This window comes from Eleutherodactylus coqui, chromosome 5 (assembly GCF_035609145.1).
Source record: "Eleutherodactylus coqui strain aEleCoq1 chromosome 5, aEleCoq1.hap1, whole genome shotgun sequence".
NCBI lineage: Eukaryota > Metazoa > Chordata > Amphibia > Anura > Eleutherodactylidae > Eleutherodactylus > Eleutherodactylus coqui.
The window spans coordinates 177,158,060-177,180,677 of NC_089841.1; positions in this window are offsets into that span (position 1 = coordinate 177,158,060).

A 22,618-nucleotide genomic window follows, 5' to 3' on the forward strand; every position below is an offset into this window, starting at 1 on the left:
GCGTACTTGAAGTGGCCTCCTGTGACGATACAGGCATGGAGCCGTTCAGCAGTGCAGTCCAGGGCCGATGCTGTCATTGCGGGACCGTTTTGGTGAACGATGAAGTGCAGATGCAATGCAGATTACTAGTAAGAGCATGACCCAACCGGAAGACAGCGCAAATTTTGGCGTGACTGTGTGGGTTGGAATTTGGTACAATCGCTTTGTTGGACTTGTGTTCATTCCAGGGACTCTTAATGTGGATTGGACCCTGGATCTCCTGCAGACAACGGTGGATGACTTCCTGGCAGATTTGCTCTTATTGTAGCAGACGGAGGCCACTTCATGTACACTTTCCTTACTTCAGTCACAGCAGCAGTCCCATGGGACCTAGAGAGAAGCGGAAGGCAGATTTCTGCTTCTCATATGCTACTCTTCAACTTTGTAATTGGGTTTTACTTTCTATCTCTTACAAGGGCCACAACACAAAATTGAAATCCATGTTCTGGGGCCCACAGGGGCTCCTGTGCCATACCAATGTGTGGCCCATTCATGCCTTACTATTCAATTATGCTATATCCCATTTCCACAAAAATAAGGCTTACCCTGATTGTTCAGGATTTTCGGGGAGGCTTGAAATATAAGCCATATCCTGAAAATAAGCCCTAGCTGCACTACGTTAAAAAAAACAATACATTACCTAGCAGACTCGGGCCAGGCCCCTCGCACTGCTCTCCGGAGCTCCAACACGCTTCCTGCAGGCCTTGGTCACCCACAGAAGATCACTTCCTAGTTACTGGATTCATAAATCCCGCCTCCAGGAAGCAATAGCTCTGATTGGTTCTTGAGCGCTGCTCAGCCAATCAATGCAGCTCTCAATAAACCAATGCGATGACTGCATTGATTGGCTGAGCAGCGATCGAGAATCAATCACAGCCATTGCGTTGACCGAGCCTGCTAGGTAATTATAGCAAGACATCCCCCAAAAATAAGACCTAGTGCCTCTTTTGGGGCAAAAATTGATATGACAGGGTCATATTTTCAGGAAACCGTGGTAGTTATTTCAATATAGGACACCAGTATTAGGATATAGCGCTAGATCAGTCTTTGCAGCCATACACTGTATAAGCTGCAAAAGTAACAACCCCAAAGTTTAGGGTTCGTTCACATTAGCGTAATACACATGGAATAGAATCCAGTGATTTAGCAGCGGCTGAGACATGAGGCCCACGTTGAGGAGCTGGCGAGGTAGAGTTGGCACTTGTCACGGTGGCTCTACCAGACTCCTACCTAGAGGGACGCACGAAACCTCGGTCAAGGCACTGCTAGGCCTCTTCCAGGCAACGCTGGGACAGCGGTTACCTGTATAGGGATGTGTAGTGGATGGTAGGAGTTGTCACTCGTGACACCACCGTTCCTTCACACCGTTGATTCTCTAGCGGTAGAAATAAGAATCCACACACAGTTACACTTAAATACCTCAATCACTAGAAACAGGCAGTGACTGGAACTTTACTTCTTATAATACAAAACTTCATACACCAGGAATGACAGTTAGGCAAGGTCAGGGAGGAGAACACGGATGACATCGGACCTTCAGGCTAAGTTGTCTGTAAGTTCCACTTCTGGAAAGGGAACACTCGGGAGGAGGGAAGGGAACACCCCACTGACACTCACTTGTACTCTGTAGCATGAACACTGCATGGCAGACTCCTTGCTTCCCCTCGCACTTCACACACGGTTCCTGGAATTGGGGACCTCAGGATAACTCTCTTCTGCTTCCATCCATTCACCACATGAGGGTTGAAGGTACCCTCATGTGGCCGGCACTCTCACTCCTCTCACTACCGTTGAAGAAGACAGAAGACCCCACCTAACTCTCAATCACTCATATTTATAATCATACGACACCACGTGACTAGACAATCTTGTTACATTTCCCAGACATATCCCAGCCACTTGCAGACATTAACCTCTTGCATGCTGCAGCTGTGCAATACACATGACTGAAGACAAGACACTTTACACAGTGCATCCACATAATAGACATGACATGTCTGACAATTATGGAGGGGCCAGATATATCTGTTTCAGGCCACTACAATTTCTATAGGTTTGTTCACATGAGCGTATTTTTTACTCGGTCTTTGATTGCATGAAAAATACATGGCATGTTCTATTTTGGTGCGTATTACCCACTGCAATAGGCCATTTAAAAGAATGGGCTGGGACAAATACACAGGGAATAAACATTAGTGCAATAAATACATGGGCCATTCTGTGGGGTTTTTTTGCACACACCAAACCCTTAGGCCTCATGTCCACGGGGAAAATCAGGCCCGCTCCGGATTCTCCATGGAGAATCTGCAGCGGGTCCCTCCTGCCCCGCGGACATGAGCGCTGAAAAGAAGAATAAATAAGAATAAACTTACCTCGCACCCGCTCCGTTTCTTCTTTTCGCCGCGGCGTCATCTTCTCTGCGTCGCGGCCGGATCTTCTTTCTTCAGCTCGGCGGATGCGCAGGATGACGTCGGTGACGTGCCCCGCGCATGCGCCGGCCCGAAGAAAAAAGATCCGGCCGCGACGGAGAGAAGATGGCGCCGCGGCGAAGAGAAGAAACGGAGCGGGTGAGTAAAATCCGATTTTTGTCTCCCGCGGATCCGGACGGCTTCCATAGGCTTCAATAGAAGCCCGAGGGAGCCGTCCCCGCGGGAGACCCGCATGAAAATGGAGCATGGTCCAGATTTTTCCATGCTCCATTTTTTTTTAAATCCCTTTTATTGACGATCCGCGGGTATTTATCTACCCGCGGGTGGTCAATGCATCCCTATGGGATGTGGACCCGCGGGCAGGAGAAGAGTTAAAATCCGCTGCGGATTTTAATTCTTATTTTGCCCGTGGACATGAGCCCTTAGGAGATGGCAAAATACGTGGGTGCAAGCAATTTTCGGTTGCATAAATGCACAGCATTCTCCCAATTGTTCCCTTTGTTTTCCTGTTCCCACCCTAGCAGAAGACACACAAATGACAGCCTGCATTCAGCAGATAGGTCTACTTGTTAGTCACATGGAAGCTGAACTCTCTGCAACCGTCACATGTTACTATCACAACTCTCTTTTTAAAAAAAGACCACAATTACTATGAGGCCTGGGCTCCACAGAACATGTGGCGGTCCTTAATGGCTCAGGTGTCTTAGCTTTAGAATACAGTGCAGGATCAGCTTCAATCTGAGTCTACTAAGGCCTGTAAAACCCAATGTCATAAATCTATATTAGGGAATTTCCTATTATAGTACTGTGAGATCTCCAAATGTTTCCCACAGTTCCATGTGATGTTTTTCTCTTCACCTTCATTTAATTATTGACAATCTTAGGCTCTTTTCACAGTGTAGGTTTACCATATGCAAATAAGGGAGATGGAACAATACCTCTGCGGCGCCACCTATTGGATGCAAGCATTCCCTCAAATCCATGTCGGACCCTTTATACAGTTCTAGGCAACAATGACTGGGAATTAAAAAACAAGCCAGACACCATACACAGACAGCTGTTTCAGGGTGTTTGCCCCTCATCAGTAGGATTCTGACTTGGCTGGTGAGAGGTCTATGACATGGGTCAGGAGGGGTATCATCACTCCTTAAGGAGAGCACCAAGAAAACGTGAGTGAGAAGAATTATAAGGCCATACAAGCTCCTCTGGGTAATATTTGCAAATAAGGAAGATGGAACAATACCTCTGCAGCGCCACCTATTGGATGGAAGCATTCTTGCAAAGCAATGTCCCTTTATACAGGTCTAGGCAACAATAACTGGGAATTGAAAACCAAGCCAGAATCCATATGCACCATGAGCGTATTCATAGACCACCATTCACCGGACAGTGAATGTTTGAGTGGTCTCCATCAGGGTTACAATGAGAAATAAGTTTACTTTTTATATAATCTAGAAATGTGGTCTGCTGTTCCCAATTCAGTTGTTTATTTGTGCAATATATAATAGTAATACTATTTGTTCCAATTTTGTTAGGATTTTCTTACTCCAATTTGTTGAGTTATTTTATAATGTTAACAGCAGACTTGTAGGCTTTAAAGGGAATCTGTCAGCTGGAAGAAGCTGTCCAAACTGCTGTAGAGCAGGAGGAGCTGAGCAGACTGATATATGGTTTATGGGGAACAATTCAGTATAACTTGTAGTTTATTCATTTATATCTCTGCACATTCTGAGCTGAACAGTCCAATGGGCGGAGCTATGCCTTAGTGATTGACAGCTACCCCTTTATGACTGTACAGGGGTTGTTGTCAATCACTGATCGCTCCGCCCACTGGACTGTTCAGCTCAGAATGAGCAGAGATATAAATGAATAAAGTACAAGTTATGCTGAATCTTTCTCCCATAAAACTATATATCAATCTGCTCGGCTCCTCCTGCTCAATAACATGATGCTGGCAGTGTGAACAGCATGTTCCAGCTGACAGATTCCCTTTAAGTTCTATGGCCCTGGTGCAAAAGTTGTACCTGAGCCACCTCCTAACTTGTGACTTCACACTACAGGGGGTCCCTATACTCCGTGAGCTAAGTGCTCTTGCGTGTTGTGCAGTTATTACCTGTCCTCACTTCTACACACTCACCTGTTCTAGTACTGCTGCTGTCTTGCCTCTAATCTACCTTCCTGCCCCCCTAATCACAAAGTCTGCGTACAGCTGCAATCTCTGCACCCCCTGTAGCCACACAACTGTTTTGACAGATTAAACTGTACATCAGCATTTGTTCTGACATCAATCTAAATATGGACCTCACCTCCACCGCTTTATAAAGTACCAGTTTTGTGGACTGAACCAGCGTGCAATCTATCAATTTGTCAGGAGCCAGCGACTTTACTGATCTACTTGCTGATTAATATGCATGAGAACTGATGTAAATGAGCTATTCTTTACTTCTGAATTGCATTCTCATTAATATTACTTCAGTAAAATGGACGACGGCCAAGATTGACATTTATGCCCCCTAGGCCTGTTGTTATGTGAGGCCCCCTGCCTTAAGCATATGTGCCATTGCTAACGCCAACCCCCTACTTAAATAAATCAGTCCTCGTGAACAGTGTGAAAAGTAGATCACAGTCCTGGTAGGTAGCATAAATAGAGGGCGTAGAAACTCACGCGGTGAGCGTTTATTGGGCTCTCCAGTTCTCTGCAGAAGAATTAAATGTATTCCAACTCCATGATAGCCTGGCTTTTGTCTGCCTCTCTCAATGACAACACTACAGACTGTTGGGGCACAAGCGCTCTAGAATATTAGCAACCAGAAGGGATTTTCCAAAGCTTTTCCCCCTAAAATGTTTTCTACCTAATTGAGCTAATTCTTAGTAATATATGTCTGGCTGCCATAACAGCCCTCACCCAGCTTTCCCAGAATCCTGAATGCCACTAATAATTATTACTAAGCGGAAATGTAGCCCAAAATGACTTGTCATTCTGAAATTAGCTTTGTGCAACTTTTAATTGTGGCCATATTAAATTGAAGAATGACATATATATATATGAAAGAAACGTTGAACATGAAAAAACCTCAAACATTGGTAGTAATGCTCTTTTTAACGGGATCTAAACACTCAATGCCCTGTATAATACTTTCGCCTCAGTTATGCGCCTATGTTATCATTCCAAACATTCCTGTGTAAATGACAGCTTGCAGCATCTCAATACAGCTTGATATTTACTAGGTATAAGGGTATTAGACCGGGCTCACACGACCGGATTTGAATTGTGGACTCCGCAATTGGCGTCTGTGAGGACGATCTGCGGTAAACCATGGCATTGAAAGACATGTATTTTTTCTTCACCTTTGCGGATACAAATTGCGTATTCCATGAGCAGAAGAAAAATCGCGGCATGCTCTATTTTACCGCTAATTCTGCGCAGACGACCTCCATCGATGTCAATGGAGGTGTCCGACCCGCAGCCCATATGCAGTTAACATTGCATATGGACTGTGGATCCCTGCATCATCGCTAAGCGACGGCGCGGGAAATACAAAAATAAAAAACCTGTAGTGTGCTTGACCGCCTGTGTGCCCATGTGGTCATCTGCAATACAGGTTAGTGCAAGGTAATCTGTTGCGGGCCTCCGACATGCAGAATTAGACCTGGTCGTGTAACCCGGCCTTAGTCGGATTGAAGTACCTGTCTAGGTGACTTAACCCCAACCCTCAGATCACAGTAGACCGGAATATGGAGCTAATGTAAATCTGGGTATTTAGTCACATATCTTTCACAGCTGTGTTTTAATACTGTAGCATGAATTATTTTTGTCCGTTTTTGCCTCCCTATTCGCATTTATTGGTATTATTATCTATTGGGCAAATACGGATCCGTAGAAAATAAAATGAATGAAGAAAAGAAAGGAAGCGAATACATATGAAAATACATACGGCTGCAATGTTATCTGTAACATGTCTGTATTACAGATGGGTATTATGGACGTGTGACAATACACTCGTCTGAAACTGTGACCTTAATTGACCCCCTCTTTGCCTTGGCTGAAGTACAGTGGGAACCGTCTCTTCCTCTAAACAGTTATCTGGTAGAATGGCTGAGATACAATGTGATATTTAGATTTACTACGCCAGGTGTAGAACAGATGTACATTACACAGAATACATTATATTGATTCCTTCCGTTAACATACAGATATACCTGTCATGAGCAGACCATGTAAGTTTGACCGCTATTTACTCAGTATCATTCTGATAATCCAGCATAATTGAACCATACAGGATTTTCTGCATTATCGGATGAGAAAAAAAGTGACAGCATTGAAGTGGATTCACACTAAAAGTGAATGTCCAGGTATGAACACCATGTAAGCTAATATATAACATGAATCTGCAGGGAGAGTTCAATTACAATCTTAAGTACACTTAATATTAGAATTCAAAGCTGCATTTACAATTCTGAAGGCGTCAGAGCTAAAATCTTCCACTATGCCTTTCTGGCTTGCACTTCTAATTTGCAGCTGGAAGTACTTCTGTACTGCAGTGTATTATCTCTTTTCATTTGCAATAGCAGCCATGGCAGACCAAGATGCCACCATGAGATGTCTGGTTGCAATGACACCCTATCATCCCTCTACGATAGGATGGTGCAGGGCCCATGATGTCAGAAAGGGACCCCCTTCTCTTAACTGTTTACATACCCCGGTCAACATTGATGACGGCTTGTAATGTGTTAACTTGCATCCCTGCCGCTCTCTCCGATCCTGGTCGCTGCAGTGGGATTACGGCTATCAGTTTCAGGCAGCTCCTGCTACCGTACATTTACGTCATTTCATGGGAACTGCCTCCCTCACATGCTGTACTTGTACAGCATCGGGCGGGAAGAGGTTAAGAACAAAAACCACAAGTGGACAAAGTAACACATTGCACTCAGATATGTTATAAATTGTTATATGCAATGTTACAAACACTGAAATCCCACTTGCGAATGTAGTCAAAAAGAGTTGCATAATACATACAAGTGTCTGTGTACAGCGCTCAGAATAGCAGAATGTGAAAAACTTCAATTTCATCTTTAAAAAAAGACAGCAATTCATACATCTGATTTGGACAATATAAATACAAGGGTATATATCGCAATAGCAAAAAAAAGAAAGTTGCAATTGTGTCAAAGGGTGCCATAAAATGGAATGGTGTCAATGGGTATAAAACAAAGAAAAAAAGATTGAAGAAGGGGGGATATAGGTGGAATAAACGTATTCCTTGTGCATTCTTCAATTGGTTGCAGATTTTCACCATTTTGGCATGCATTGTGGGCAAAAAAGCACCAGAAAATTGTTATGATGAGCAATTTCACCAGCAGAAGACAGTGCACCCTTTCTTGTGCCTGGATCACAATAATATTAGTCTTTGCAAGGTCCTCATGGAAGTACCAGAGTGACGGGTCAGTCCTTTCAGGGACAGACGGCAGTTCTGGGTCAACAACAGGTCATAGTAACATAGTTCGTAAGGCCGGATGAAGACAATGTCCATCTAGTCCAGCCTGTCTCTCCTGTGTTGTTGATCCAGAGGAAGGCAAAAAACCCCAAGAGCAGAAGCCAATTAACCCTTTTGGGGAAAAAAATTCCTTCCCAACTCCCTAATGGCAATCAGACTGTTCCCTGGATCAACCCCTAATAGTTCCTACCTGCCTGTATACCCGGATTAACAAATAATCTTAGATTTATAGCCTATAATATCCTTCCTCTCCAGAAAGACATCAAGTCCCCTTTTAAACTCTTCTATGGATTTTGCCATCACCACTTCCTCAGGCAGAGAGTTCCACAGTCTCACTGCTCTAACAGTAAAGAACCCTTTTCTATGTTGAGAACCCTTTTCTATGTTGGTCAGTTGGCTATGCTTGGTAAAGGATGTTGCTGGCAATTTAACGAGGCCCATTGCATGTTCGGATCAGACTGTAGATACAAACATGAATGTTCAGGGTGTAGGGGAAGGTATTTTAAGAAATGAAAAAGAGGGGACTCTGAACAAGAAAGGGGAGACACCAGTGAAGGTAGTAAAGTTACTCCCGTTTCTAGGACTGTACCCAAATAAATGGGCAGCTGTCCTTCTGAACGAGGGTTTCACTGAAGGGTTTAAGATACTACTAATAATAATCTTTATTTATATAGTGGCAACATATTTCGCAGCACTTACAAGACAAGGGAATAAAAACAAGACCACGGTTACATGAAGTAATCAATTGATGGAGACAGTAGGGGTGAGGGGCTCCAACGAGCTTACATACTACAGATAATGGGGTGATACAGAAGGTAAAGGGGCTGGAGATGTACACGGTATGGTGAGGTGAAGAGTGAGGGATGCTATACACACAAACAATGGTCAGGCCGATTCCTTGTTCCCCAGCCCAGGAGGAAAATGCAAAACTCACCAACGACTTTCGTGTAGACCAAATTTGCAGCAGAGAAACTGCTTAAAGGGGTTTCTTTGGGGAGCATGGCAGGCCTCTTTGATGAGTTACCAATTGTGGGATTGCACATTTCTTCCCTGAGTTTAGTTCTCAAGAAAGAGCTGCACAAATTTCAGGTTACCTACTACCTGTTGTACATGTCAAGTATGTTGGTGAATTGAACCAGAGTTGTCAAGGTGTCATATATCCTTCGATATCCCTTTAGCGTTGGTGCACAAGTACACAAGAGGATGTTGACCAAATCGAACTCTGTGGTGGCTTTCCACATGCTGCCATTTCACCCAGACAGCTGCAGGTTGTCGGGATGTTTATGGCAGGACCAGTATTCTGTAGACTATGGTCACTCAATGGGCTCAATTTTTGCACCAAGTTTGAGACATTTAGCATTTTTTTGGAGCAGGTAATGCATCTGGAACATCAGACTACATTGGCAGTATACTATCTTGAAGATGTTTTGTATGTAGGTCCACAGAGGTCTAGAGTGTGTTCAGTTTTGCTGCATACAATGGAGCAGGCAGTGGTTAGATTCCCTTGACCTCTGACAAAACTGAGTGGATGGAATGTCATTTGCCATAGGAAAAAGTGAGGGACCTACAAGCAGTGGTGGCTTTAGAGACGCGGTCTAGGATGTTAAAGTTGTGTAATACTTAATCTTTGTTGGGAGGGTGGAATTTCCTCTGCAGGTAGAGAATTTAACAACATTTTAAATTTATCAATTTAAATGTATATGTGGCGCTAAAAACCCAATTTGGGAATTAGAGCTTGGGTGATGTACACAGTCCCCATGGTCATTTCCTGTAGATAGGGTTCCCAGGATGGATGGTCACTCTGAGCCACAATGGGTCTTCTTGCTACATGCACCAGCTAGAGCTGGGTTGAGGAGCAAATTCACTCATATGGATAGGCCTTCAAGCACTTCATAGATCATTGTTTGCATTTTACTAATGCATGGTTGAGCTAATAGTATCAAAAGTTATTTTATAGTGATTTTGTACTTGTATATTTTGTGTTAATAAATGGTTGCTCTGGCCTTTCCATCACATAATGGAGTTTGTGTAGTTTTGGAGAGGTAAAGGCCCATTTAGATGGGATGAGTGTTGGGCAAACAATGCCTGACACTCATCCCTGAAAATACTCGCTCTCGCGCTGCTGCACAGGAGCTAGTATCACTGGTTCACAGCGGGGCGACTGTAGATTTCACTCCTCGCTCCCCCGCCCCTCTCCATTGCCATAACATAGCGGATGTTCAATACTGAACGGCTGCTATTTACACTGAATGCTCAGCGTTCAGCTCATTGTCCATCGTTTATTCTGCATAAACGATGGACGATGAGCTGATCATTCAGTGTAAATAGCAGCCATTCAGTATTGAACAGCCGCTATGTTATGGCAATGTAGAGGGGCGGGGGAGTGAAGTGAAATCTCTTGCAGCCCCCTCCCCCTGGAGTGATACTAGCTCCTGTGCAACAGCATTGGAGCGAATGTATGTGGGGACGAGTGTCGGGCATTGTTAGCCCGATATTCGTCCCGTCTAAATGGGCCTCAAGTTGGTAGGTAGCTGCTATCTCCTAGTCATGTAATATTTAGCCATGAAGCTCCCAGACCAATGAGCTTGGAACATAATTTAACCTATACAGCTCTAGAGTTGGTGATTGAGCTGCTGCCCTTAAAATGGGAATGTTGTAGTTGTAGAAGTTCACAAAGAGTAAAACATTCTTGTCAAGGCTTCCTCCTTGCTAAAGAAAAATTGTTGGAAATTATGGTATATATTTACACCTAGCAGATACAGTAGATTTGTTGTAAAAATTTTGGCAATTGAAAATGGGTTTCACATATCGGAATAGGACAGCTACTGCAGTAAGTGAATGGATTTTTGCAAAGTGCTATTCAGAGAAATGGTAGCACTGCAGAAATATCTGCAACACGTTTGTAGAATGTGCATGTTGTTTTAGAAGCATCAGACTTCTCTCCAATACATTACACTACATATTGCATATTATATGCCCAGGTACTGTGGAAGGTGGAAGAGATTGTGGGGAAACAACAGGTTTTCCTACTGATACTAGGAGGTAGTGAGTTAATGAGCTTCTAGTTATGTTCATGTGAAGAATCTCAGCAAATTGAGTGGTTTTCTTTAACCTGAAGACACCCATACACATTAGTGTTTAGTCAACCGAACCTGATAATTTTCTAATCTGTATGGCGGCTGCTCAACTTTTTACTGACAGATGATCAATTTCAATCCGATCCTTTCATTCCCCCAGAGCTGTCTAACTGTGGTTTACCTTCATAAACACACAAAAGCTTGACAGAGCCGAACACTCGTGTATGTTGGAGCTGGAGAAACAGCTGTTGGCCCGATTGTTCAATGGACAGTTGTTGAAGGTGTGCGGGTGTTGGGGTGGTTCTGGGATCTGTTCTTTCTAATAATCTGGTTCTGGTCTTGTATTTGGTTCTCTTCATCTTCTGGATCTGGTGCGAGTGGTTTTAGACGAGACTTGCTTGGTTTCACCTGTGGGTAATTGGGAGGACGGTTTAACCTGGCCTTGTTTTTAGCTTATTGCTGTTTAATTCAGTCTCCTTCTAACTGTGGTGGAAGTTAAGGTTGGTGCCGGATCTTCCTGATTATTTACTAAGCTAAGTACTGAAGTTACTATTGTTGATATCTTGTTCTCTGTTGTTTTCTCCTCTCCCACGTAGGGTCTGCCAGTGGCCTAAGTACGTGGTCAGGTTCGCCCTTGTTAGGGCCGATTATCTATGTATAGGCTGGTTCCCTTTCCTGGGTAAAGGGTTTACAGAGACAGTGTTTTTATTGGTTTCTGTTTTCTTTATTGTTTACTTTTGTTTTGTGTGTGCATTTGTTGTTAGGTTGTGCTATGGGACTTGTAGTTTTATGTGGTTCCAGGAGCACACCTTCATAGCTGAGGGATAATTGAGCTGGCTGGGTGTGGAGTTTTTCCAGCCAGCCAATCCCCTCTGGTCTGCTGCATATAAATACCAGCCTCTCTGATTAGAGGATGCTGGTCATTTTACTCTGTTTTACTCATTCTGTGTTATTCCCACTCAGAGCTGGGTGTTATGCATGCTGGTTTGTAGTGTCTCTCTCTCCTTCCCTGAGGACAGTCTGGACACCTATAGTCCCCGTCTGCATCTTATGCGGACCCCCCTCCCTTCCCCTTTGACAGGTGCGGCCTCAAGATGTCTGATGTCACGTATGGTCAGATGGGTGATTCCTGACATGGTTCCCTTTATGTCAGCATAGTGGCTAACTCTCTTTCCTCTTGTTGTGAGGACATTTGCACTAGCTATGGTTTGCTATCTGTATGCATGTGAGTTCTTGGTGGGTTTCCTGTTCTGTGCGGTATGCATTACCATGTAGGTGTGTGTAGGTGTGTAGATGTGAACAGCGACGTGTTTTGTATGTCTATGCAGGTGGCCAGACATGTGCTGTATGTGCAGTCCTGTTTTGGGTGATATGCATTACCTGGTGAGTTGGTGTGAACCATACATACCATAGTGGTCATGGAAGAATAAATACCTGAAGATTATTTGCACCATTTGATGCTGCCACGGACCTCTTTTTTTACTGTGTTCTGAATGTCTGTGCTGGTGGCCGGATATGAGGTATCGTGTTCTGTATTCAGTGTGTGTGAACATTGCCATGTCCTGTGTTTTGTGCATTTCTTCAGGTTCCTAATCAGGAATAGCCAGGTCCCAGATAAAGATAGTTGGGCTGTCCTTATTAGGGCGCCTACCCTGCTTTTGGTAGGGGTGCCCCACTGTCCTTGATTAGTAAGGGACAGATTTCCTTCCATCTTTGGCTGGAGTGGTGTAATGTATACTTGCAGATACGTTGAGTGTGTTTGTGGTTTTATTAGGACACCATCTTGTCTCCAAGCCATGGTGCGGTGCTTTAGTATGCCCAGCGGATGTAACATTTGTGGTCTCTTTGTTCACAGCCTGTGAGTCTTTCAGGTTTATGGATCCAGCACGTTCCTGATTGGACGAAACAGTGGGCACCTTTGGACAATTTCTCTTCTGATATGCCACCTGCCAGAAAGCAACTCTGTGCACTTTCTTGTGTATAAAAGTTAAATCCTACCTACTTTATTTTATACACTTTTAAAAATATTTAGCGCTAGATTAAATGAATGTGAATTTCATGAATTAAATTGTGATAATTACATAATCATTTTCTAGAGAAGATACTTTATTAGATGATATCAACACTTGTACAGAAAGAGTAATAGTTCTCTCACAATGCATTCTGCCAGCCACTGAGAATATGGAAGAGCTCACACATTACGGGATTGCCGCGGAATACATGACACAATTCTGCAACCATGTAAACTACAATGTAAGTGATTGAGGTTTTCTGCCAGATCTGCGACAGAGGCTCCGAACGGAACCTCCAATGCAGAGGTCAATGTGCCCAAAGTTACTTATGTCATAGCTGGGTTTGTTTACTTTTGATATTAGGGCAAAGGGCTTTTGGAGAAAAAATGACATTGTAGGATAATCCCTGTAAACAATAGACACTTGAAGACAACCTTAAAGGGGTGGACCTTGGCCTATAGCATGGGGTTTGCTCACTCATATAATGGGCTCCCTAGTGGGGGACCCATTTTAAATTCCAATGATAACATGCTATATATGAAAAGGGATTGTCTTAATGATACGCCCCCTTTAGGCATTCTACCCCAGATAATGATAATTTGCGAAAGTACTGTAACATCTACTTATATATACTTATATACTTTTTAGGTATATTTAGCTTTCCCCTATGTGGAAAAACATTGGACATTGATGTGGACTGTTATTATGACTAGTTGCCAATCACTGTATCCTTGAACTGTGAATAGTTGACTGTTGGCACATTCGCCACCATTATGCGTGGCAAAGTTATATATTACACTGTTAGTAAAGTCCTTGCTGCTCTGATATGCACTTTGTTCGCAAGTTGTTGGCAGAGAATGTATTATTGCACGCTGTCATAATGATGATGATTGTTCACGGTAACATTCAAGTGTTTTTTCCAGGCTTAAACTATTGATGGATATCAATATTGATGGATGTTATCGTTGGATAACTCATAAATAGAGATGAGCAAATGTACTCGTTAAGGGCGATTTCGCAATCGAGCATCGCTATTTTCGAGTACCTGACTATTCGGGTGAAAAGTTTCGGGGGCGGCGGGGGTGAGCGGGGGGTTGCAGAGGGGAGTGGGGGAGAGGGAGAGCTCCCCCCTGTTCCACACTGCTACCTCCCGCTCCACCACGCTGCCCCCCGGCGCCCCCGAATCTTTTCACCCGAGTAACCAGGTACTCGAAAATAGCGATGCTCGATTGCGAAATCGCCCTTAACGAGTACGTTCGCTCATCTGTACTCATAAACAGTTGACCGGCAGGGGTCCACCGTTTGGGATTCCTGACGATCAGCCGATTGAAGAGGCAACGGCACTCAGCGTTGCCTTCTAAGGATAGCTCATCCATAGTTTAGTCCCAGAAAACCATTTAAAGGGAGTCTGTCAGCTGGAGCAAGCTGTCCAAACTGCAGGTATCATGAGCAGGTATATTATAGAGCAGGAGGAGCTGAGGAGATTGATATATAATTTCATGGGGAAAAATTCAGAATACCTTGTGTTCTATTCGTTTATATCTCTGCGCATCCTGAACTGAACAGTCCAATGGGTGGAGCTATCAGTGACTGACAGCTATCTGTGTATGACTGCACAGGTATATGTTTTGCATACTTTTTTCAGCTTATGTTTATCAGACACACTAACGTGTAACTTACGCCGTGCTGTTTAGCAAATCTGCCACCCTGGGAACACTTGTGGAAAGTGTGTACTGTGAATTGTGTGAATTGAGGTCTGCTGCACTGAAGACCTGAGGCGAAAGCGAGTCCTGATAAGAGAATCTCCTGACACGTCTGTGATACTGCAAGGGGCTTCCCCCAAAGGCTTAAAGTGTTGCTATAATAATGGACTGTGAGGTGCACCAAAAAGTGTCCCTAATTGCCATGTGTGCCAAAATTTGTGTTAAATTTTGGCGCAGTGGATTCTTATTAATTGGGAAATGCTTGACAAATAAATCGTGCTGCATCCCCAACTTGGAAAGGCATCTGGACTGTGTCAGAGTTCCAAGGGGGTAGATTTGTGTACCTCTCATAGTGACTATGAGAACAACTCTAGCTCCGCCCCTCATCCCCCGCTCTCAGGGAAGCCCTGGAAAAGTCCTCTAGCCCCGCCCCTATCTCTCCAAATATGGGGAGATATGTAAGAGATCCCCTGTAGCTCTACCACCATCTCTCTCCTTGCAATGAGGGATTTCACTGCTCTTTCGCAATTTTCTCTCATTTTTTTATTGGGGCCGGCGCTGCTGCCAGCGATATCGTAGATATTCTTACAACAACTTGCAGTGAGTGAAAACATCGCAAGTGAGAATGAAACCATTGAAAGTCATTGGCTTCAAACTCATGCGTTTTAACTCACTCTCACATCACTGGAAAATCTTATTACCAGTGGGGAAGAGCCCTAAAGCAGAGACTTACCGGCAACGGCCTTTAACCACTGATACCCTTTTACACGGGATGACTGCCGGATGCACAAACATCTGATAGCCGTCCCAACGAAATTGCGCCTGTGCTTTTACACAGGAGCCATCATTAGGCTGAGTCGGCCAGAGATCATTCCAGCCTGTTCACCTTCATTAACAGTAAACAGGCAGTTGTTCATAGATGAACGACTGCCTTATTACACAGCCCAATCGTCATCTGATTTTTTTGCCTGCACAATCCGAATGACGAACGAATCATGGTTCAGCATGCACTTATTATTGAGTGCAGATAAAAGCAGATTATATGGCCACGTGGCATTGCAAAAACTACCCACAGATACTGCTCAGCCACTTACAATCAAATTGCTTCTATCAGCGGTGTTGACTAAGGCCTGGTTAATGTCCGTGTCATATAGTATATGCATATTTGCACATCGGTGTTGCGTATTTGTGGGCACAACAGCGTTTTTTACTGTACTTTTTGCATGCGCAAAAGAACATGCGCCGATGCTTTCAGCCATTGCAATGGCCAATTAGTTTAATAAGTTTAAGAAGTGTTTTTTTCCTATGCAAGTGCACAGGAAAATAGAGCACGCCGCGTTTTTTTGTGTAATGCAATTGCGCACGCAAAATACTCCTTTGTGAACAAACCCATTGAAATCAATGGGTTCTAATTTCTATGTATTGCGTGAAAATACATTCGTGTGATACAGCCCTAGCCCTGCTGCGTCCATGTCAGTATCTGTGCCATCCTCGAGTGGGGTCCTAAAACTCGTAAGGACTGAACCCCTTACAATTGTAAAAGTATATAGTGTATTGTCTTTAATGTGTTAAATACAGGTAGGAACAGGAGTCTCTACATGTGTCCATTAACTTGTTTCCTTGCTTTTGGGTGAATCAGCATCTTGTCATCTTTGCTGATAGTAACATCGCACTGCTTACTCACTTACTTTTTTGTCTCCCAATGCTCATATTGCAGTGCCCACAATTAGTGTCATTACTCACATCAGCCTCTGAACCCAGTGGGGCTCACAATCCATTTTCTTTATTTCTCATATACATTAGGGTCAGTGTCAGTTGGCCCAGCAGTATGCTTTTAGAGTGTGGAAGGAAACTGAAGTACCTGAAGAAAACGCTAAAAAGAGAGCAACATACACTATCCTACCTAAAGTAATTGGCTAGCTAGGCAAGAATCAAAAGTAGTATTTATTTCCATATAATCTTAGTAGGGCTCCTACTCCTTTGGTCCTAATGGCATATACTCTCTGTGGCATTCTTTCTACTAACATCTGATACACTTCAGCTGGTATTTCCCCCCATTCATCCTGCAAACGTCTGGCACGTGCTCTCAAAGTAGATGGACACTGTTCATATTTTCTAACCCAACGTTTCAGTTCATCCCAAAGATGCTTAGTAAGGTTCAAGACGGGATTCTATGCAGGCAGGCAGTCAATCGTGGAACATCCATATCTTCAAAGCAGCATAAAACAGCGATAGATTTGTGACAAGGTGTATTGCATTGTAGGAAGAATTACATGTTTACAATGTTCATGGTTCTTGCCACTAAAACCACAGAACCTCAGCAGTACTTTACTATCGGCACAACACACTCAGGCAAATGACGTTTTTCAGGCAGTTTTCCCACCCAGATATGTCCATCAGATTTCAAGATGGAGTAGCGTGATTCATCTGTCCATAGAACATTCTTCCATGACTGAATTGTCCAGTGGGGACGCTATTTGCACTATTGTAGACGAACCTGTGCATTTTCTTTAAAAGAATTTACCAGACATTTGCAGGATGAATACAGGGAAATACCATCTCAAGTGTATCAGATGCTAGTAGAAACTATGTGACATAGGGTATCTGAGGTCATTACGGCCAAAAGAGGCCCCATTAAGTAGTAACAAATGAAAATAAATATTACTTTTGATTCTTGCTCAGCTGTCCAATTACTTTTGGTAGGGTGGTGTACAAACAAGTTGGGGTTAGCTGGAGTTAACATCCCAGATCTGCAGTTTAGGGGAATGCTTAGTGATGTGTAATAAAAGCAGAAAGCAGATTCTGGGCAGTATATGCCGATTATTCTGTTTCAATGCCCATCCGAAGGAATAAACCCGAGGAATGACCTTCACATAAATGTGCACCTCTAAATATCATATTAAAGGGGTTATTTAGCAGGTGCACTTGACAAACATGTTCTCACACTGTGACTGCGGAGAGAACAGCTGAACTCCACACCAGAGGAGACAAATGTGTTGTGGGCTGTGGGACTGAGCAGCAGCAGCATGAGGCGTGTTACTCTTGGGCAGCGCCACTAATGGAAGCTGAGAGGTGTCAGCATCGTGGGGCGGTACGTGGAAAGTAGGTCGGGGAGGAGGGGGGGATGAATCCTGCTGCTTTTAGTAATGAGAGTTGCAAGGGGGTCAGAAGTTCAGAAGCAGCTTGGGAACAGCAGGCAGCCATAGTGAGCAGCGCTGCGCTCAACCACAGTGCAGTGAGACTTCACCCAGGCAGCGCTGCAGACACAGCACAAGAGCTGCATGCACTTCCGCTGCAGAGCCGCACGCCACGCAGCGCACATATCGTTCATTGATCAATCACCACAACAGATTTCAGGCACAGCTACCCAGCTGGTACCTGGCGTGCAATCCACATATTAGCATGGCTTCAACTTACTTCCAAGAACATACTAGGAATGTATGATTAGCAGCAGCTCCCTCATATGCTAGTAGTAAATTACCGTAGATGTATCAGCTCTACTTACATGTCTGTTTTCATTAAATACATGTTTACGTCATGAAATTACAGTTGTGGAGCATCTTTTCTTAGAACTCTGTTGTGCGCCATTCCTCTGTTAGGGCTCGTTCACACAGGCGGATATACGCTGCGCATTATGTGCGTATGTTTTTGCGCATAGCATGCATTGCTGAATCCATATAGATCTGCATTGGGGTATTCAGACCTGCGTTTTTCATGTGCGTATTTATGCGTCCTATTTTGGTCTGTAATAAGGATAAAAATAGGCCATCAAAGTCAATGACGGCGCTTAAATCAAATTTATTGCATAGTTTTGCCTGAAATCAATATACATGCGTATGGCTTTTTTTTTTTGCATGTGTTGAAAACGCTGTTAGGGCTTAAACAGGGGAACGTGTTTGCGCGTGTGAAACACAAAACGTGACGAAGCAAAGCCATTGATTTCAATGGGCTCGTTCTCATGAGCATGTTTCTCTCATGCAAATCCTGCACATGAGAAAAGATCTGCTATGCAGAAAGCTGCTATAGAAGTCTATGGCAGTTTAAAAAAATCAAGGTGAAGGGTGTGACCCTGTGCACAAGTCTTGTTCATGCGCAAATCCGCTCCGTTGTGGCGAGTGTATTTAAGCATTCGCTTGTCTGTCGAAGCCCTTAAAAAACGCAAGCAGGGCAAGATACGCTGGGAATACAAAGTGTTTTTCGGTCCGTGAAAACTGCATATCCCTGTGTGAATGAGCTACTAAAAATTCATGAATATATTGACAACTGGAAGTTACTAGGTGGGGGTGTCCGAGTACAATGTAACATTGTGCAGCCTTTCCTGACAGAATCAGACTCTGGAGAGTTTTAGCCTGCTTTGAGGAAGCAACCAACATGGTCAGTCGAGATGACGCATTGATCATTATGACCATCCCTGTTGTCCACCTGCTACAGGACTCAGGGACAATGACGTGTTGTCACAGGAGGAAGGGATACCAATCTCCTAACTTAACACCGCAAGGAAGTGGCTTTGGGCAAGAAAGGGGGATGTCTTCAACATGTTTCTCCACCCATGGGAGAAGTATAGAGGAAGAGGAAGAGGTGAGGGATAATACAGGATCCAAGGCATGGGAGGGGGCTGTGCAATGTTCCTTCCATTCATCACTAACCCCAGCTGTTCTATGTGGATGGCTGGACCAGCCAGACAATACTCTTAGGCCTCACCTCAAGGTATGCGGGCTATCACTATTAGGCACTTTGAGGCATATGAGTGCTTTTATGCTGAAGTGCTTGCAGAAGGATCGTTGTATAGCCCTCCCTTGATCCCTGCAACAAGGCCAAAATTACAAATCTCATGCCGGCAGCGGAGATGGACCTCAAAATGCAGCACTATCAGAATAGACTGTTAAGCAGCTTGAGCACAGCATTACCCCATGGCTGTGGGAATGCGTCCACAGTGGATCGCAGCTCTGCAGCTCATAGTGCATGAGCAGCAAGCCGCTGCCACAGCACCATCACCAGTGGCAGGGGAAGTGTAACAGAGGTGTGGCATCGTTTTTTCATCCTGTTGTAGCCTGCAGCAATAGCACAGGATAAGACTCACAGTCATAGGTAGCACTTATCCAAGATGGTACAAGAGTATGTCAGCTCCCGTGTGGCCCCTTTAACTTCTGGATGTCTAAGCTGGATGAATGGCCAGAGCTTGTTCAACATGCTTTAGGGGTGCTTGCCTGCCCCGCTGCTAGTGTGCTATCAGAAAGGGGGCTATCAGAGATTTCTGTACTGTCATCAATAAAGTAGATATAGCCAGTTCAACGTGAAAAAAAAATCTTATTCCCTTATTTGAAGTTTTCACATAAAAGCTTGAGACAAAAGATTAAAAGCTTTGTGTAGCGTTATGCCATGGCATCTAACGCGTTTCTACCCTCCTGCGGTCTTTCTCAAAGTTGAATAGACATGACAATGGCTCACTTTTAAAATTCTACAGCACCTCCTAGGTGAAGTCTCAGGTGAAGCTTGTCACTTTAAATTAATTTGAACACTTTGCTTTAAACCCTCCAGACTGAAACTTAACACTCACACTAAGTTTTAAAGGACTATTATGATTTGTATCTGCATATAAGGTATAAAACAATACTGTATCCACAACTCCACTGAGTATAATATTCACATATAAATTATGTACTGGTAAACAACTTCACATTAACATTCATTGTATTACCCTGTGGTTTTGTCTATCATGCTTTGCAGTGATGTATCACTATAAAACAAACCTCTATTTATCCTATATTTTTTTCCTACAATATCTCTGTATTGTCCCCTGATATATTTATACACAGTTATTAGGTCGCCCCTCAGCCATCTTTTTATAAACTAAATAACCTCAGTTTGGATAACCTCTCTGGGTATTGTAGTCCGCCCATTCTGTTTATTACTTTAGTTGTCCATCTTTGAATCCACTGTGATATGTCCTTCGTAGGTACCGGTACCCAAAACTGTCCACAATATTCCATGTGTGGTCTGATCAGTGACTTGTAAATAGGAAGAACAATGCTCTCGACATGTGCCCCTAGACCTTTTTTGAACTTATTGCACCCTATGATCCTATTTGCCTTGGCAGCAGCTGCCTGACATTGGTTGCTCTAGGTGAGTTTACAGTTAAAGGGGTTGTCCCGCGCCGAAACTGATTTTTTTTTTTTCAACAGCCCCCCCGTTCGGCGCGAGACAAACCCGATGCAGGGGTTAAAAAAGAAAACCGGATAGTGCTTACCTGAATCCCCGCGCTCCGGTGACTTCTTACTTACCTGGTGAAGATGGCCGCCGGGATCTTCTCCCTCGGTGGACCGCAGGTCTTCTGTGCGGTCCATTGCCGATTCCAGCCTCCTGATTGGCTGGAATCGGCACGTGATGGGGCGGAGCTACAAGGAGCCGCTCTCCGGCTCGAGCGGCCCCATTCATAAAAGAAGAAGACCGGACTGCGCAAGCGCGTCTAATCGGGCGATTAGACGCTAAAAATTAGACGGCACCATGGAGACGAGGACGCCGGCAACGGAACAGGTAAGTGAATAACTTCTGATAACTTCTGTATGGCTCATAATTAATGCACAATGTACAAAAATTAAAAAATCCTCCATCTAATCTGACATTATACAAATTACATATATAAAAAAATGACGAACCCATTTCTGTACTGTGTTTTAACGTAAATACAATACTTTTACACATACAGAACTATACATCTTTTTGTGCACATTTACCTTAGTAAAATAAGAAAAATGGAAAAAATATATTTAAAAAATAGCCCTATATGTGGCAAAAAACCTGCAGCAAAAATAATTTTGGCAAGCCAGGAAAAAAAGGGCAATAAAACCACCACATGGGTAAAATCGATAAAAAGTGTCTGGTCCTTTAGGACCGAAACACTCTGGTCTTTAAGGAGTTAACCAGATCAATATAATCAATATTAAGAGATAGTTGAGCTGGTTAAAAGGAATACAGCAATATTATATTAAGATAATGTATTGGCCAGCATGATAGATAATGGGTATCCATTTGTAGCTAAAAGGGGTAGAACTTTGGGGGATATCTGTCACCAACCACTTTTACTAGCAAAGTATCCAATGAAACATGGTTGTGTTGTAAAGACAATTTTAAAGTGGGCATAGTAGGTGCAAGACATATAAATGTACATAGAAAACTGACAAATGTAAAAACCATGATGATTCACGCTCTTATCTATATATATAAAATTGAATGTATGCGTGTATGTCTGTCTGTCTGTGTGTTTGTCCTTTATGCGCTACTACACCATTCATCCGATCGCCATGAAACTTTGGGAAGTTGTTGAGTACACTCCTGGGAAGATTATAGGCATAGTAAGACTATTCTACGAGAAATGGCGCGCGTGCGAGCGTCGTCGACAGTTACGCCCCCCCCACGTAGATCGTTTGATTTCCATCACTGCCACTAATTCTCTCACTTCCCGATGTCGCAGAAACAGGAAATTTGGCAGGAGCATTGATTATGTCATAAATAGGAAAAGCTAATGGGTCCCAACTGGATTATTCAATTCTAAGCGCCAAAGAATTAGCGTCCAAATTTTACGTACGGAATCTAATTTTCTCGCTTCCCAATGTCATGGAAACTTGAAATTTGGCACGCGCATTGATTATGTCATAAATAGGAAAAGTTAATGGGTCCCAACTCGATTGTTCAATTGTAAGCGCCAAAGAATTAGCGTCCAAATTTTACGTACGGAATCTAATTCTCTCACTTCCCAATGTCATAGAAACTTGAAATTTGGCACGATCATTGATTATGTCATAAATAGGAAACGCTAATGGGTCCCAACTCGATTATTCAATTCTATGCGCCAAAGAATTAGCG